This window comes from Chrysemys picta, chromosome 6 (assembly GCF_011386835.1).
Source record: "Chrysemys picta bellii isolate R12L10 chromosome 6, ASM1138683v2, whole genome shotgun sequence".
Classification (NCBI taxonomy): Eukaryota; Metazoa; Chordata; order Testudines; family Emydidae; genus Chrysemys; species Chrysemys picta.
Genome location: NC_088796.1, coordinates 133,539,042 through 133,555,881, shown reverse-complemented (window position 1 = coordinate 133,555,881; position 16,840 = coordinate 133,539,042). Strand labels below are relative to the sequence as shown.

The following is a 16,840-nucleotide window of genomic DNA, read 5'->3' as shown; positions in this document are numbered from 1 at the left end:
TGCCGCGTCCGGGAGCGGCCCTGGCGCACTGCAGCGCGGTGGCTCCAATGCGGTCCGGGGCCGCTCCTGGTCGCAGCACACTGAGGCTCCAGGAGAGGGGGTAAGCGCCATGGTAAGGTGTGCCCCCCCCCCCCGACCCCATCCTAACCATCACCATCACCCAGCAACAGCCCATTATGTAATTGCAAATGTATACATCCCATTAAAGCATTGAATGTTTTTAAATAATGTATTTCGTGTATTTTCAAATTATTACAAATTAATTTTTGAATGTATGTCACTGGTTATTTTTTACATTTCAAAATACATGTTACTATAGTATTGCAACTGTTTTTATGGAAGGGGCCCCCAAAATTGCTTTGACCCAGGCCCCCTGAATCCTCTGGGCAGCCCTGTACACGGCTACGTTACTGATCCAGCCAGGAGACTGAATTCGGTGAAATATTGTACAGACACCCCCTCCCTCCAACTCTGCCTCTCACATTTTGAATATGTAAAAGTGTCTTCTATCAGTTTCTATGCCTATATGAAATCACTGCAGTTCATTTCTCTTATATAATGTGCTGAGTTGCTAACTCCCTCCCAGAGCCCACATGTCTGCACCCCCTCCTGTACCCCAATCCCATGCCCCAGGTCAGAGCCTGCACCCCTCACTCAAACTACCCAAACTACCTATAGCCTGCAACCCTCCTGCACCCCAACTCCATCCCAGAGCCTGCACCCCAAAAAGGGATGGATTAACTTTTTGTGGGCCTGGTGCTAAACATATTTGTGGTCCCCCAGGGGGGAAATGGGGACATGGGGCATGGGGGGCAGAGTCCTCAGAGCGACGGGCTGGCCGGGGGCAATGGGAGATGGGTCATGGCACGGCAGGAACAATCCTGCTCCACCTAGCCCAGTACAATGGCACTGTTTACAAACCGGGAGCTGCCAGACGCACACTGGCCAGCCCGGCCCTGTGCTCCCATCATGCTTCTTCCCCTTCGGGGCGGGCCCATGACCCCAAGGGTGATACCAGAGTGGCCCCTTTGGTCGATCTGCTTCCTCCTGGCTAATGTGACAAATTGATCTATTGTACGATTGAGGCGCGCTGTTTCACGTATTTGTGTGTGAGTCCGTGAAAAGGGAGGTAAGCTTTGGGGGTACGGAGCATGCCCCTGAGCCCAAGGTGAGACCAGAGTGGCCCCTTTCATCGATCTGCTTCCTCCTGGCTAGCATGCCCCTGAGCCCAAGGTCATACCAGAGTGGCCCCTTCCATTTTTTCCACTGGCTTCCGCCTTCCTTATTTCCAATGACTTGTCTGCTCATGCACCTGTCACTGGTCCATGGGGTTGCGAATCAGGAGGGATGGGGTTTGTGGTCAAAAACACTCACGGTCTGCTTCCTCCTGGCTAATGTGCCAAATTGATCTCTATTGGTCAATTGAGGCGCACTGTTTCACGTTTTTGTGTGTGAATACGTGAAAAGACCCCCACAAACCCCCATGCCCAGTGCCCTCCCACAGACCACTCTGAACCCCCCCAGATCCTCTCACTGCCCAATGCCCCCTAGCTGTAGACCCCCCACAGCCCTCCGACAACTGCACAGTGCCCTGCCCCTCCCCGCCCAGAGCCCCCCCGCAGATTCCCTCACTGCCCAGTGCCCCCCACCGCCCCACTGCCACAACTGCACAGTGCCCCACCCAGACCCCTGCACACTTCCCAGTGCCCCAACACACACAGATCTTCCCACCCCTCACTGCACAGCACCCCCCCAGACCCACCTACTCTCCCACACCCTAACCCCCAGCCACAATACCCGTCCCTGATGGGAGGTGACTGTGTCTGCCAGGCTGAGCCGGCAGCGCAGCCACAGCTTGTCCTGGGGCAGGATAACTCCGGCCCTTGGGGGTGCAATCAGCCAGGCTGGCACTCACGACTGGAACACAGGTATGGAGGGGTATGCGCTGTTTAGGAAAGACCGGGACAAAGGTAAAGGTGGGGGGGGGGGGGCATTGTATGTCAATAGTGAAATAAGCTGTAAAGAAATAATAGTCGATGGAATAGATAACACAGAGTCCGTCTGGGCAATACTCACACTGGGTAAAAGGACTACTAGAGCCTCTCCGGGGATAGTGCTTGGGGTGTGCTATAGACCGCCGGGATCGACCCAGGATATGGATAAGGAACTATTTAATGTGTTTAGAGAAGTAAATACTAATAGAAACTGTATAATTATGAGGGACTTTAACTTCCCGGATATAGATTGGGGAACAAACGCTAGTAGCAATAATAGGGCTCAGATGTTCCTAGATGTGCTTGCTGATCAATTCCTTCATCAAGTGGTAGCTGAACCGACGAGGGGGGGGGGCATTTTAGATTTGATTCTGGTAAGTAGTGAGGACCTCGTTGAGGAAGTGGTAGTAGGGGACAATTTGGGCTCCAGTGATCATGAGCTAATTCGGTTTAAACTAAATGGAAGGAGTAACAGAATTAAGTCAAAGACTAGGGTTTATAATTTTAAAAAGGCCAATTTTAACAAATTAAGGGGACTGGTAAGGGAAGTGGATTGGGCAAACATATTAATGGATCTAAAGGCAGAAGAAGCCTGGGATTACTTCAAGTTAAAGATGCATGAGCTGTCAGAGGCCTGTATCCCAAAAAAGGGAAAAAGATTACTAAGCAAGAGATTTAGACTGAGCTGGATGAGCGACCGACTCAAAGGGGCGATTAGGAAAAAACAGAAAGCGTACAAAGACTGGAAGAGGGGAGTGATCAGCAAGGAAACTTACCTTAGTGAAGTCAGAGAATGTAGACATAGAGTGAGAAAGGCCAAAGGCCGTGTAGAGTTGGACCTAGCGAGGGGAATTAAAAGCAATAGTAAGAGGTTTTACAGCCATATAAATAGGAAGAAAGCAAAGAAAGAAGAAGTGGAACCACTGAAGACTATTGCCGGCGAGGATATTAAAGATAATCTAGGCATGGCGCAATATCTCAATGAATATTTTGCATTGGTGTTTAATGAGGCCAATGAAGGTATTAGGGTTACTAGCACCATTACAGAGGGGCATTCAGGATGGGGGATTACCGTATCCGAGGTAGAAACAAAACTCGAACACCTTAATGGGGCTAAGTCGGGAGGACCGGACGATCTTCATCCGAGAATATTCAAGGAATTGGCGTGGGAAATAGCAGGCCCATTAGCGATAATATTTAATGAATCTGTAAACTCGGGGGTGGTCCCGTTAGACTGGAGAATAGCTAATGTGGTTCCTATTTTCAAGAAAGGGAAAAAAAGTGATCCGGGTAACTATAGGCCTGTTAGTTTAACATCTGTAGTGTGCAAGGTGCTAGAGAAAATTCTGAAAGAGAAACTAGTTGAGGACCTGGAGGTTAATGGCAATTGTGATAAATTACAACATGGTTTTACGAAGGGCAGATCGTGCCAAACGAATCTGATCTCCTTCTTTGAGAAAGTAACGGATGTTGTACTTAAAGTACTGCACAGGATCTTTTCAGGGGGAATAAGACAAAACGCCACATTTATTAGTAATACATGTATTCATTAACACTGTATTATATGCATATAATATATTACACTTACGCTCACACACACACACAAACCCATTCCGTCTTGTTGTTACCAATTAGTTGCTCCCCTTAACTTCACTGGCCAGGTGAGTTAGATGGGGGAGGGGGTGGAGCCGGGCTTCTGCCGATCCGGATCGATGCTCCCATGTTGACAAGACGAGACCCGGGGTCCTCTGCAAGACACCTCACTTTTATAGCAGCTTTCCTCTTATGCAAATCTATACCACATTCAAACTCTGTGTCTGTGTCCATTGGTCCTTTGTGCTGCTTTCTTTTGAGTGTTGTCCCAATGCTGCAAAGAGGGTGTTTCCAAAAGAAGGTGCTTGCTTCTAACCCCCGAGGCCGTCAGTATGTCTGCTTGTCTTTAATGAGCCCACTTGACACGTTTTATTGTCCTTGGGTCTGGCTCCCAGCCCCTCTCCAACAGTTGAGGCTGTCTGGAGGTGCTGCCTTCCATGCCTTCCTCATTCACACCTCATTCATTCAACAGGGCAATTGATTAAGAGTGGGGGAGTGGGGGGAGAGCTCTTGTTCTACTGCTAGCAAACAGAATTTTTTCTTCTATCTTATTCTATCCTTAGGGGCTATAATATTATACCAAGGGCAATGCAAAGTTTCTAAATGAAGCTTTGATACAAAGTTCCATGAAAACAGAGGTCACACGTGGGTAGACCCACCACAAGGTTATATGAAGAGGCACAATGTAAAGTCATATGAAAATTATTAGAGATTTATCTACACGGACTTATTAGATAAGGGAAATGCGGTGGACCTAATATACCTGGATTTCAGTAAAGCGTTTGATACTGTACCCCATGAGGAATTATTGGTTAAACTGAAAAACATGGTGATTGATATGAAAATCCAGAGGTGGATAAGGAATTGGTTAATGGGGAGACTGCAGCGGGTCGTATTGAAGGGTGAACTGTCAGGTTGGAGGGAGGTTACTAGTGGAGTGCCTCAAGGTTCAGTTTTGGGACCCATTTTATTCAATCTATTTATAACTGACCTCGGAACCGATTGCAGGGGTGGGCTGATAAAGTTTGCGGATGATACGAAGGTGGGAGGCGTTGTAAATTCGGAGGAGGATAGGGATATTCTGCAGGGAGACTTGAATGAGCTTGTGAATTGGAGTGTCAGAAATAAGATGAAATTTAATAGTGAAAAGTGTAAGGTGATGCATTTGGGGATGACTAACAACAATTTTAGTTACAAGATGGGGACGCATTGGTTAGAAGTAACGGAAGAGGAGAAGGACCTAGGGGTCCTTGTAGACCACCCCCAGGCAGCGACAGCCCTTTTGCACCAACCATCACCATCACCCAGTGAGAGCCCATTATGTAACTGCAAATGTCTACATCCTATTAAAGCATTTAATGTTTTCAAATGTTGGATTTAGTGTATTTTCAAATTATTACAAATTAATTTTTGAATGTATTTCACTGGTTATTTTTTACATTTCCAAATACATGTTACTAGAGTATTGCAACTTTTTTTTAATGGAAGTGGCCCCAAAAATTGCTTTGTATATGATGCAAATTGGAAGAGTAAAGTAAAAAAAATCCCTTTTCACGGATTCACACAAAAAAAAGTGAAACAGCATGCCTCAATCATGCAATAGATCAATTTGGCACATTAGCCAGGAGGAAGCAGACTGTGAGTGTTTTCAACCACAAACCCCATCCCTCCCGTTTCGCAACCATCCTCCCAGAGGAAGCAGACCGGGAGTGTTTTCCACCACAACCCCATCCCTCCCGTTTTGCAACCATCCCCCCAGAGGAAGCAGACCGGGAGTGTTTTCCACCACAACCCCATCCCTCCCGTTTTGCAACCATCCCCCCAGAGGAAGCAGACCGGGAGTGTTTTCCACCACAACCCCATCCCTCCCGTTTTGCAACCCCCCCCCCCCCAGGAAGCAGACCGGGAGTGTTTACCAAACTGCTACGCTGCGTGGCAGAAACCGCTCCCAGTAGCAAAAGGGGAGGGGAGCACTTTGTGGGGCTACACCGGCCCTGGTTGGAAAGGCCGAAGGGCTGATACTGGTTTTACTTCTAGTGTTTGCACTTTGGTTAGTGGGAGCTGTGCCTTTAAGAACAGGGTGCGACACTAGCAGGGTTTGTCCGAAGAAAACCCGGAGCAAGGAAGGGGCAGGAGATTTCGCCTGTTTCCAGAGTGGAAGAACCTGCTTGTGTGAGCTCCAGAAAGGTCAGAACCACATTTAATACCCTGAACTCGGGAGAGCAGCCGCAGGCTGTTGCTAACCAGCCGTTCCCCTGTAAATCGGTGTGACTCCAGCCCAGTGCAGGAGGGATTGAAAACGGTTCCCCACGCACAGATGTTTCCTGATCCGCATAGAGGAGTTTAGTGGACTCCAGCTCCCATGTCCCCAACTCGCAGCAGCGGTGGGCGCGGGGTTACCAGTGCCCGGGGCAGGAAGTGTCTCTCGCTCGGTGTTGGGGGGCGGGACCCTGAGCCGCAAGGGGTCTCTCAGCAGCCGAACGTGCCTGGCGCGCCATGACCCTGCGCGCTGAGGGGCTCCTGGGCGCCAGGCGGAAGGGAAGTGGGGCCGGCCTGGCGGGGTCGAGGCTGCGGCGCTCGAGCGGCCTCTGAACCGGCCTGGCAGGCTACGAGCACGGAGCCCTTTCGCTTTCCGTTCCTGCCCGAAGAGACGGGGCCGGGCGCTCCCCGCGCGCACGCGCTGACTCTCGTGACGGGCGCAGGGGCCGCAGCACGGGGTCGTCCCAGTCACGTGGGGGCAGCGCCCGGGCAGGAGGCTGTGGGGTCGGGGCCAGGCCACGCATGCGCGGGGCGGGGCCGGGGGCGGCGTTAAAAGGCCGGGATCCCAGCGCGGCGCCTGAGGCGCGAGGAGCCCCGCGGCGGGCCAGGGGGTGAGTCACGGACAGGCGGGCGGCGCGAGTCTCCGGGGCCCTCTGGCAGGGGCGCGGCGTGGCAAGGTGCGGTAAGGTGTCCGTGGCCTCCCGGCCGCCTCCTCTGGCCCGGCCCGCAGCGGGTTTGGCCGGCGTCCCTCCAGCCTGGCTGGGGTCTGTCGGGGGGCGGGGGCGGGGTCCCCGTTCTCTAAATCTGTGTGACAGCCACTCCCCTGTGCCTCCCGCTATGTGTGTCTGTCCTGTGCACACCGCATAACTGTGTACGTCTTCCACTCTGCCCCTGCTCCAGCTCCAACCTGCCCATCCCCTCCCGGTACCTGGGTGTGTCTGTGTGTGTCTGTCCTGTGCACACCGCATAACTGTGTACATCTTCCACTCTGCCCCTGCTCCAGCTCCAGCTCCAACCTGCCCATCCCCTCCCGGTACCTGGGTGTGTCTGTGTGTGTCTGTCCTGTGCACACCGCATAACTGTGTACATCTTCCACTCTGCCCCTGCTCCAGCTCCAACCTGCCCATCCCCTCCCGGTACCTGGGTGTGTCTGTCCTGTGCACACCGCATAACTGTGTACATCTTCCACTCTGCCCCTGCTCCAGCTCCAACCTGCCCATCCCCTCCCGGTACCTGGGTGTGTCTGTGTGTGTCTGTCCTGTGCACACCGCATAACTGTGTACATCTTCCACTCTGCCCCTGCTCCAGCTCCAACCTGCCCATCCCCTCCCGGTACCTGGGTGTGTCTATCCTGTGCACACCGCATAACTGTGTGACGTCTTTCCCTGTTCCCCTGATCCAGCTCCAACCTGCCCATACCCTCCCGGTACCTGGGTGTGTCTGTGTGTGTCTGTCCTGTGCACACCGCATAACTGTGTACATCTTCCACTCTGCCCCTGCTCCAGCTCCAACCTGCCCATCCCCTCCTGGTACCTGGGTGTGTCTGTGTGTGTCTGTCCTGTGCACACCGCATAACTGTGTGACATCTTTCCCTGTTCCCCTGCTCCAGCTCCAACCTGCCCATCCCCTCCTGGTACCTGGGTGTGTCTGTGTGTGTCTGTCCTGTGCACACCGCATAACTGTGTGACATCTTTCCCTGTTCCCCTGCTCCAGCTCCAACCTGCCCATCCCCTCCTGGTACCTGGGTGTGTCTGTGTGTGTCTGTCCTGTGCACACCGCATAACTGTGTGACATCTTTCCCTGTTCCCCTGCTCCAGCTCCAACCTGCCCATCCCCTCCCGGTACCTGGGTGTGTCTGTGTGTGTCTGTCCTGTGCACACCGCATAACTGTGTACATCTTCCACTCTGCCCCTGCTCCAGCTCCAACCTGCCCATCCCCTCCCGGTACCTGGGTGTGTCTGTGTGTGTCTGTTCTGTGCACACCGCATAACTGTGTGACATCTTTCCCTGTTCCCCTGCTCCAGCTCCAACCTGCCCATCCCCTCCCGGTACCTGGGTGTGTCTGTGTGTGTCTGTCCTGTGCACACCGCATAACTGTGTACATCTTCCACTCTGCCCCTGCTCCAGCTCCAACCTGCCCATCCCCTCCCGGTACCTGGGTGTGTCTGTGTGTGTCTGTCCTGTGCACACCGCCTAACTGTGTACATCTTCCACTCTGCCCCTGCTCCAGCTCCAACCTGCCCATCCCCTCCCGGTACCTGGGTGTGTCTGGGTGTGTCTGTCCTGTGCACACCGCATAACTGTGTGCATCTTCCACTCTGCCCCTGCTCCAGCTCCAACCTGCCCATCCCCTCCCGGTACCTGGGTGTGTCTGTGTGTGTCTGTCCTGTGCACACCGCATAACTGTGTACATCTTCCACTCTGCCCCTGCTCCAGCTCCAACCTGCCCATCCCCTCCCGGTACCTGGGTGTGTCTGTGTGTGTCTGTCCTGTGCACACCGCATAACTGTGTACATCTTCCACTCTGCCCCTGCTCCAGCTCCAACCTGCCCATCCCCTCCCGGTACCTGGGTGTGTCTGTGTGTGTCTGTCCTGTGCACACCACATAACTGTGTACATCTTCCACTCTGCCCCTGCCCCTGCTCCAGCTCCAGCTCCAACCTGCCCATCCCCTCCCGGTACCTGGGTGTGTCTGTGTGTGTCTGTCCTGTGCACACCGCATAACTGTGTACATCTTCCACTCTGCCCCTGCTCCAGCTCCAGCTCCAACCTGCCCATCCCCTCCCGGTACCTGGGTGTGTCTGTGTGTGTCTGTCCTGTGCACACCGCATAACTGTGTACATCTTCCACTCTGCTCCAGCTCCAACCTGCCCATCCCCTCCCGGTACCTGGGTGTGTCTGTGTGTGTCTGTCCTGTGCACACCACATAACTGTGTACATCTTCCACTCTGCCCCTGCTCCAGCTCCAGCTCCAACCTGCCCATCCCCTCCCGGTACCTGGGTGTGTCTGTCCTATGCACACCGCATAACTGTGTACATCTTCCACTCTGCCCCTGCTCCAGCTCCAACCTGCCCATCCCCTCCCGGTACCTGGGTGTGTCTGTGTGTGTCTGTCCTGTGCACACCGCATAACTGTGTGCATCTTCCACTCTTCCCCTGCTCCAGCTCCAACCTGCCCATCCCCTCCTGGTACCTGGGTGTGTCTGTGTGTGTCTGTCCTGTGCACACCGCATAACTGTGTGACATCTTTCCCTGTTCCGCTGCTCCAGCTCCAACCTGCCCATCCCCTCTCGGTACCTGGGTGTGTCTGTGTGTGTCTGTCCTGTGCACACCGCATAACTGTGTGACATCTTTCCCTGTTCCCCTGCTCCAGCTCCAACCTGCCCATCCCCTCCCGGTACCTGGGTGTGTCTGTGTGTGTCTGTCCTGTGCACACCGCATAACTGTGTGACATCTTTCCCTGTTCCCCTGCTCCAGCTCCAACCTGCCCATCCCCTCCCGGTACCTGGGTGTGTCTGTATGTGTCTGTCCTGTGCACACCGCATAACTGTGTACATCTTCCACTCTTCCCCTGCTCCAGCTCCAACCTGCCCATCCCCTCCCGGTACCTGGGTGTGTCTATCCTGTGCACACCGCATAACTGTGTGACTTCTTTCCCTGTTCCCCTGATCCAGCTCCAACCTGCCCATACCCTCCCGGCAGGGCTGGCTTTAGGAAGTGCGGGGCCCAATTCAAACAGTTTCGGTGGGGCCCCGACAGGGATGACTTTAAAAAAAAACAAAAAACCTTTCATTTCTTCCATGTATTATTTACTTTCCATGACTATATAAATAATAGCAATTATATATTACGTACATTGCATCATATAAATATCACGTTCATTAAGAGGAACTGTATTGTACATCTCACTTATATGTTTTTAAAACTTTATCTTCCTTGCTTTTTGTTTGACAAAATCTTTCGGTATATTGCCTAACTCTAAGCTCTTCATTACTTCGCATTCAATTGACATGATTGCCAAATTGTTTAATTGGTCTTCCTGCATTGTAGCTTCTCAAAGTTAAAATTGATAAAAACATATCTGCGTTCAACAATGGTGCAAGAGAGACTTGTTGGACTTGTCACAATGTCAATAGAGCATGAAATACCTGGAAAACTGGATCTAAAAGAACTAGTGTCTGAATTTTCAAAACTTAAAGTAAGAAAAAATATGGTTTAAGAGCACAGAGTGTTTTTTTAATTCAGAGTGTTTTGTAAATGCAGGTTAACTCTCCTGCCAGAAACCCCCATGTCCGCCCCTAGAACCTCTGCTGGCTCACTGCTCGCCTCTTTGCCTACCTGCCGCTTGCCCACCCGCTCGCCCCAACTCGCCGATCGCCGCCCCCCCCCAAGTATAAAGCCTCATTCAAAGACCCAGGGGTCACTATATTACTGCACACAGCAGTCAGTCAATACAGTTGTAGATAAATCTCTGAATTATGCATTTTTGTATAACTTTTTTATGTGACTTTGTATTGAACTTCGCTAATATGTTATAGCGGGCCCCTAAGTTAGTATAATTAAGGTAAAAGAAAAAATGTCTTTTTGCTAGAAGTAGAATAAGATCTCCCCCCCCCCCCCCCTTTGTAATCAATTGCCCTGTTGAATGAATGAGGTGTGAATGAGGAAGGTGTGGAAGGCAGGCACTTCCCGAAAGCTGCAACCCTTGGAGAGGGGCTGGGAGCCAGACCAAGGAGAGCTTTGCCCAGGGCTGAGTGGGACGGAATTTGGGTGCTGGGTGCAGGCTCCGGGCTGGGGCACGGGGTGAGGTGCAGGATGGATGGAGGGGTGCAGGCTCTGGGAGGGAGTGCGGGGGGGTAGGTGCAGGCTCTGGGACAGAGTTTGGGGGGTGGTGGGGGAGGGAACTGCCCTCACATGTGGCTTCCTTCCTCCCCTGCTGCCCCTCACCATTGCCTCCGTGGGGGATGGGGCTGCCCCTTGCCCAGTGTTTGCAGGAGTGGTGGCTGGGGGGAAACCCAGTCAAACTCTGGTTTTACTCTTTCGTTGATGGGTCACTTTAATCCCTTACAAAACCCTTCCCGCCTCTCTCACCCCCCCCTTTTCTACTGGGCTTGTTTGATCTTTTCGGTGGAGCCAGATGAAAAGCACAAACCCCAGCGAGAGCAACAGGATGGAAGACTAGACTGAACCCACCACCCAGCCTAGTCCATCCCAGAGCCCAGGACTGAGGGCAAATGTCCCCCCACCTCCGGGCCACCTGCTTCCACTCCTGGCCTCTCCTAGCGCCGCCAGAGATTCTGTGTGGCTGCATCGGGCGGGATTTCAACTGGATAAACCCCCCCCCCCCCCCCAGCTAAATTAATCTCTGATTTGCGACCACTCTGCACCAAGAGCACCTTCCTTCCCTGCCCTAGAGCTGCTGGATGGCTAGAAAGCTGAGCTGGGCATTTGATTGATCCGGAATATTATCGTATGCCCCGCCCCCCCCTCCAAAAACCTTAATGTCCACACAGCTTGGGGGGGGGGGGGGGGCTATTCCCCCTCCCCCCCGCCTATTTTATTGTTGCAGGGCAAACGAAGGAGCCAGAGTTTAATGGAAATATTCAGCCCCTACAGTGGTCTGGAAGCAGACTTGATGGGAAGGGAACTGGTTTGGATAGGAGCCCCCGTCCCCCTCCTTTGCAAAATAATTTGGGGAGGGGAATCGGATCACTCCGTGCCTCAGTTTCCCCTCTCTCAGGGGTGGGGGGAGAGGGAGATAAAAGTCTCAGCCTGCCTGTTGCAGACCTTTTGTATTCTCCCCTCGACGTATTTGATTTCCTCGTCCTAACCCCCCCCTCTCTCTCTCACCTGGAATTCACAGCACTAAGTACACGCTCGGGGCTTTCTTCCTGGGTTTATTGGGTTACATGATCCCAAGTTTAGTTTTGAAACAGACACAGGCAGGCACAAACTCACCCTCAAACAGCAACACCACCGAAAACCACAAAACCAACCCAATATTACAAACCTATGGGGAATCACGGGGTCAAACACTCACCAACCGAAGCCCCAGCAGCTGCTCAGGTGAGTGAGGTCCACACTTCAGAGATTCCTGTCTCCCACCGGACCGGAAGCCCTCTCAGCATCTCCTCCATTCCTCCATGTGAGTGCTGGGGGGAGGGGAGGGAAAGGCTGCAAAGCACATATGCCTTCTCTCTCTCCTTCCCCCCCCACTCTCCCCCCCCCCACCTGCCTCTGTCTCAGCCTTCTGCCGGCCAGCATCTCTGGTTGCCTAGCAGCAACAGCTGCTACTTCCCGGAGAGCAGCACAGCTCTGCGGGGGGGGGGCCCTCTTAGGCGCGGGGCCCAATTCGGGGAAATCTGTCTAAAGCCGGCTCTGCCTCCCGGTACCTGGGTGTGTCTGTGTGTGTCCGTCCTATGCACACCGCATAACTGTGTGACATCTTCCCCTCTTCCCTTGTTCCAGCTCTAACTGGCCCGTCCCCTCCCGGTACATGGGGGTGGGGGGGGTTGCATGCACACCGCATAACTGTGTTACATCTCTTCCCCGTTCCAGCTCTAACCTGCTCATCCCCTCACGGTACCTGGCTATATCTATATCTATATGTGTGTGTGGTATGCACACCGCCTAACTGTGTGACATCTTCCCCTGTTCCCCTGCTGCAGTTCCAATCTGCCCATCCCCTCCTGGGTGTGTGTGTGTGTCGTATGCACCCCGCATAACTGTGTTACATCTCTTCCACTCTTCCCTGTTCCAGCTCTAACCTGCTCATCCCCTCCCGGTACCTGGGTGTGTGTGTCGTATGCACACCGCATAACTGTGAGATGCCGAAAATCCCCAGCGAAATCAGATAGTCCAGCCAATAGTTAGCTAATCCTCCTGGGTGTTTTTCCTCTTTAACGACTATAACATTGAAAGACTGTCGGTGATGTTAATTACACAAAATATTAAGTGGCTCTCAGACAAGAAGAATCTAGATCTTCGTAGCAACTGTAAACATTAAATCTCTTCCTAAGATTATATTTCTCTTTTGTATCATTTAGAAAAGGAATCATGTGGTCTGAATAGTAAAATCTAAGACCCTTTTCTGGCAAAGGCATATATAATAGTTTAAACTCATTATTTCTTTAACTTGAAGAACTTAATGCAGTGGAATCCTTGTAACATTGGTTAAGTAACATCTGGGGAATAACCACATAGCTGGTGTGTATTTTAAAAAAAGAGGTGTAGGTGAACTTTAATGGACAAGCTGAGATTCTATTCCTGCCTTTCGTCTCCCCAGCCCCCCCCACACTAAAACAAAGACTAATATATGCCCCTGCTTGGTATCTAATGGAGCTGAGCTAGGCTATATAAAAGATCTTGAAGCCTGTAATTCAGAAGAGCCTGGTTTAACTTACCAGGTATTTACTAGATGGCTACTAAAAAGATATTGGGGGTACTGCCCCGGTGCAACACCCTGGCAAGAACTCTGTTCTCTCTTCCCCCAAGCCAACCTCTCAGATAACTGCAGGGGAGGAGGATGCAGGGATCCTTAAGAGTATTTTTCTTGGGTTGTTGGATGGGGACTGGAATGGCACTTCAGCTTTCATATTAACCTCTAACTCCAGGCAGAGCAAACTACGGCCCACAGGCCAGATGCAGGCTGTCAGGGCTTTCAATCCGGCCTGTGGGATTGCCAGCCATGTGGCGCAGCGGCCGGCGCAGCGGCCGGCACCACGTCCCTCCGGCCTATTGGTGGTGGTGGGTTCTGTGCGCTCCCCTCATCCACAGGCACTGCCCCCCCGCAGCTCCCATTGGCCAGGAATGGGGAACTGCGGCCAATGGGAGCTTCGGGGATGGTACCAACAGGTGAGGGCAGCGCATGGCAGAGCCGCCTGCCCCACCCCACCCCCAGGAGCCACTTCTGGGAGCGGAGTGGGGCTAGACCCTCCTGCACCCCAATCCCCTGCCTTGAGCCCCCTCTCTGTGAAAGTTTTAGAAATAACCTACTTTAACAGCCACTTTCTCTCTTCCCTTCTTTTTACCCCTGCCTCTTATTCTAAAGGGAAGCCCCGATAATGTTCAACTCCAGAACAGCACAGATGCTGAAAGAGAGCCCACTGTTACCTAGGGACTCCTAGTCAATCTCCTCTCACATCTCATGTGAGGCCTGGACATCCTCACATACAAGAAATGATTGACAGTGATTGGCCAAAATACAGCCCCAAGTAGGTCCATATGGACGCTCCATCTCTGTTGATCATCAGACTCTGAGGTGATCATAGAGAATTCAAGAGTCTCCAGGATAACCAGAAGATAATTTATGAAGATTAAACCTTGAACAACTCTCTTGATGGCAACACTGAGGCCTCCCTAAAAAGATCGTTTGCATCTTTTATCTGTTGCAGCAGCTTATGCTTCCCAAGCAGCAGTTAGAGGAGTTCTTATCCATATGTCTAATTTTTTTTCAGTTCTACTGTGTTCTTGGCTTCAACGACACCACTAACTACTCTTAGTAGAAGTGCAGACAGGTCAACTACAAAAGCATAATGATTAACAAATCTGTTTTAAATGGTACAATGATTTTGGGAAAAATGCTTGATTGACATGAGCAGGAACTACAAAATGATGACATCTATTAACTAAGGGTTACGAGGTGCACGTTGACGCTCTGCTCGTTGGGGCCCTGGGTGCCTGGGACCCGTGTAACGAATGCGTGCTGAGGACCTGTGGGGTGGGCCGCCATTACGCGCGACTCATGAGACGCCTAATGGTCTCGGACACTATCCGTTGGTCCCGGGACATTTACATCGAGCACATCACCGGCCACCGCCAATACCGAGAGTGAGCCGGGGAGACCTCGTGCACCCGCACACACCCCCTGCTGGACCCTATCCCCTGAGCCCTAAACCCACCAAACCTAGCTGAATCCCGCCACGTGAGGGTCACCCCACCCCCATTACCCAGTCCGCTTACCTATACCCATGACTGTCTCTACCTCCTGTATGGGTGATAGACCCTCACTGTTTTTCGACTGTCTCCCGATCCCGCCCACCGGTTACCCACCCCTCATTGGGGACATTGCAGTGTGTATATACTATGTGTGCTGCCCAGCCCCAAAACACCAACATACCCCCATACTCTGTATGTTACCCCCAATGACCAATAACTAACGCTTCAAATTTTCTGTATCGTTTGTTTTTTAAATATTCTCTAATATTTTTTTGAGGTGCCATTGTGGCTCTATTCTTAGAATGTGCACAAATGAACACAAATTTGTGTGTGAATATTATGGTGTCCTCCTCAAAATTACAGCTGTTATCGAGTACAGAATGAATTGTATGAAAATGTCAAGCAAATCTGAGTTAGATCGTTTCTTAGATGACAGGGCTGTAAATACTTTTTTGTGATTCTTAGTTATTCCTCTAGCAAATTCCTGAAGTTATTTTGGAATCATCTAAAATAAGGCTAAATTCAAACTTTATTAATGTGGTGGGTTGTGTGGTTCTCTTCTCCCCCCCCCCCACCCCCAAAGTTAATGTTTGTAGTAATTTTCTACTTGTGTTGTAACATTTGCCATCTGGATTTACTGGATGAAACAGCATATAACAAATGCCATATATATCATATCATTTATATAGGGTTTTGTTGGTTTCTACTTCCATTTTAACTACATTTTTAATATAATTCAAAATAAATGATAGAGCTGGTTGAAATTTGGAAGTTTAGTCTATTGGAATATGAACTAAAAATGGGAAAAGTAACTAATTCATAAATTTTCCATATTTCTTTGATCAACTATGGAGCTGGGGGAAAAAATTGCAAGATCCCACCCTTTTCCCCAAAATATCCTGTTTTTTTTCCCCTACCCCTTTTGTTGATTACCTACTTAATGTTTTATAAAAACAGAACCACAGACGTGAAATAGCATAACTATTCCAGTTAATTCCAGTTAAGGCTCCTAAATGCAATTCAGGAGCATCATTAAACTTGTCCTTAGGCTTAAGACAAACTCTATACATTTAAAAGCTTGGAAATTACAAAGCGAAGATCCATAAACAATTCTGACTTACCTTGACAATCAGTTCATGCACACACATCATTAAACAGAAAAATTCTCAGCAAGGAACATCCAAACAATCTTAATTTTTCCTGTATAACAAAACAGTCATAGCTGAAAAGTCTAAATCAACAGTACCTATTCATCCCATGGCTTTCTCCCAAAACTGCATATGTCTTTAATACCTGCTTTTTTCCCCATACAAAAGTTTTAAAAAGTTTAGCTTTCAGTACACAAAATAAAAAAAAGTGTAAGCCTGTACATCTCCCCAGGATCCTTCCATGCAGCTCTGTGAGTTAATTTTGTGTGTCTGTAATATGTGTATGGGAAGTGAGGGTTAGGACCCTGGTGCTATCTCCTCTCCAGTTTGCCCACAGTAGTGATCACATCTCCAGGTTTCTCTAGCACCATCACAGTAGTACATAAGCACATTTTGATAGCAGTGCCTTAATTCTGAGCAAAATTATTCCATGTACCTGAATTAAACAAATAGCTTTCTAAATACAGCTATTGTACAAAAAGAAATTCTTGCATCATGGCATATCATAAAACTGCACGTTACTGTAAAATGAGCTACCTGTGTCATAAATCATCAGCTGTGATAACATAAATGAATATATATACACACACGGTTATCTAGACCTGTAGTGTTTAATGCAGGGGTGGGCAAACTTTTTGACCTGCGGGCCACATCTGGGTTGGGAAATTGTATGCGAGGCCATGAATGTAGGGCTGGGGCAGGGGGTTTGGGTTGTGGGAAGGAGCGTGGTTGGTGGGAGGAGGTGTGTGCAGGAAGGGGCTCCAGGCAAAGAGTTGGGGTGTAGGAGGGGTGCGGGATGCAGGAGGGGGGTCGGGTTGGGGCAAGGCAGGGGGCTAGGGGACTCAGAATGGGGTTAGGGTGCGGGGTGCAGGAGGAGTTCAGGGTGTGGCCTCTGGCTTGGCTGGCAAT

At 50.8% G+C, this 16,840-nt stretch overlaps 1 protein-coding gene across 9 annotated transcripts in view; it reads left to right on the top strand.

Moving 5' to 3' along the window:
• The first annotated feature begins 5,402 nt into the window (after positions 1–5,402).
• Positions 5,403–16,840, top strand: part of TDRD7 (tudor domain containing 7) — a 129,043-nt gene continuing 117,605 nt past the window's right edge. For 3 of the 9 annotated variants that reach the window (XM_065549924.1, XM_065549920.1, XM_065549922.1), the window contains exon 1: positions 5,422–5,774. The gene's annotated coding sequence lies outside the window, so the exon portion shown is untranslated. Of the gene's footprint in view, positions 5,775–6,317; positions 6,524–16,840 lie in introns of those variants that run through there. The other 6 variants (XM_065549919.1, XM_065549921.1, XM_065549916.1 and 3 more) reach the window with 3 other exon arrangements.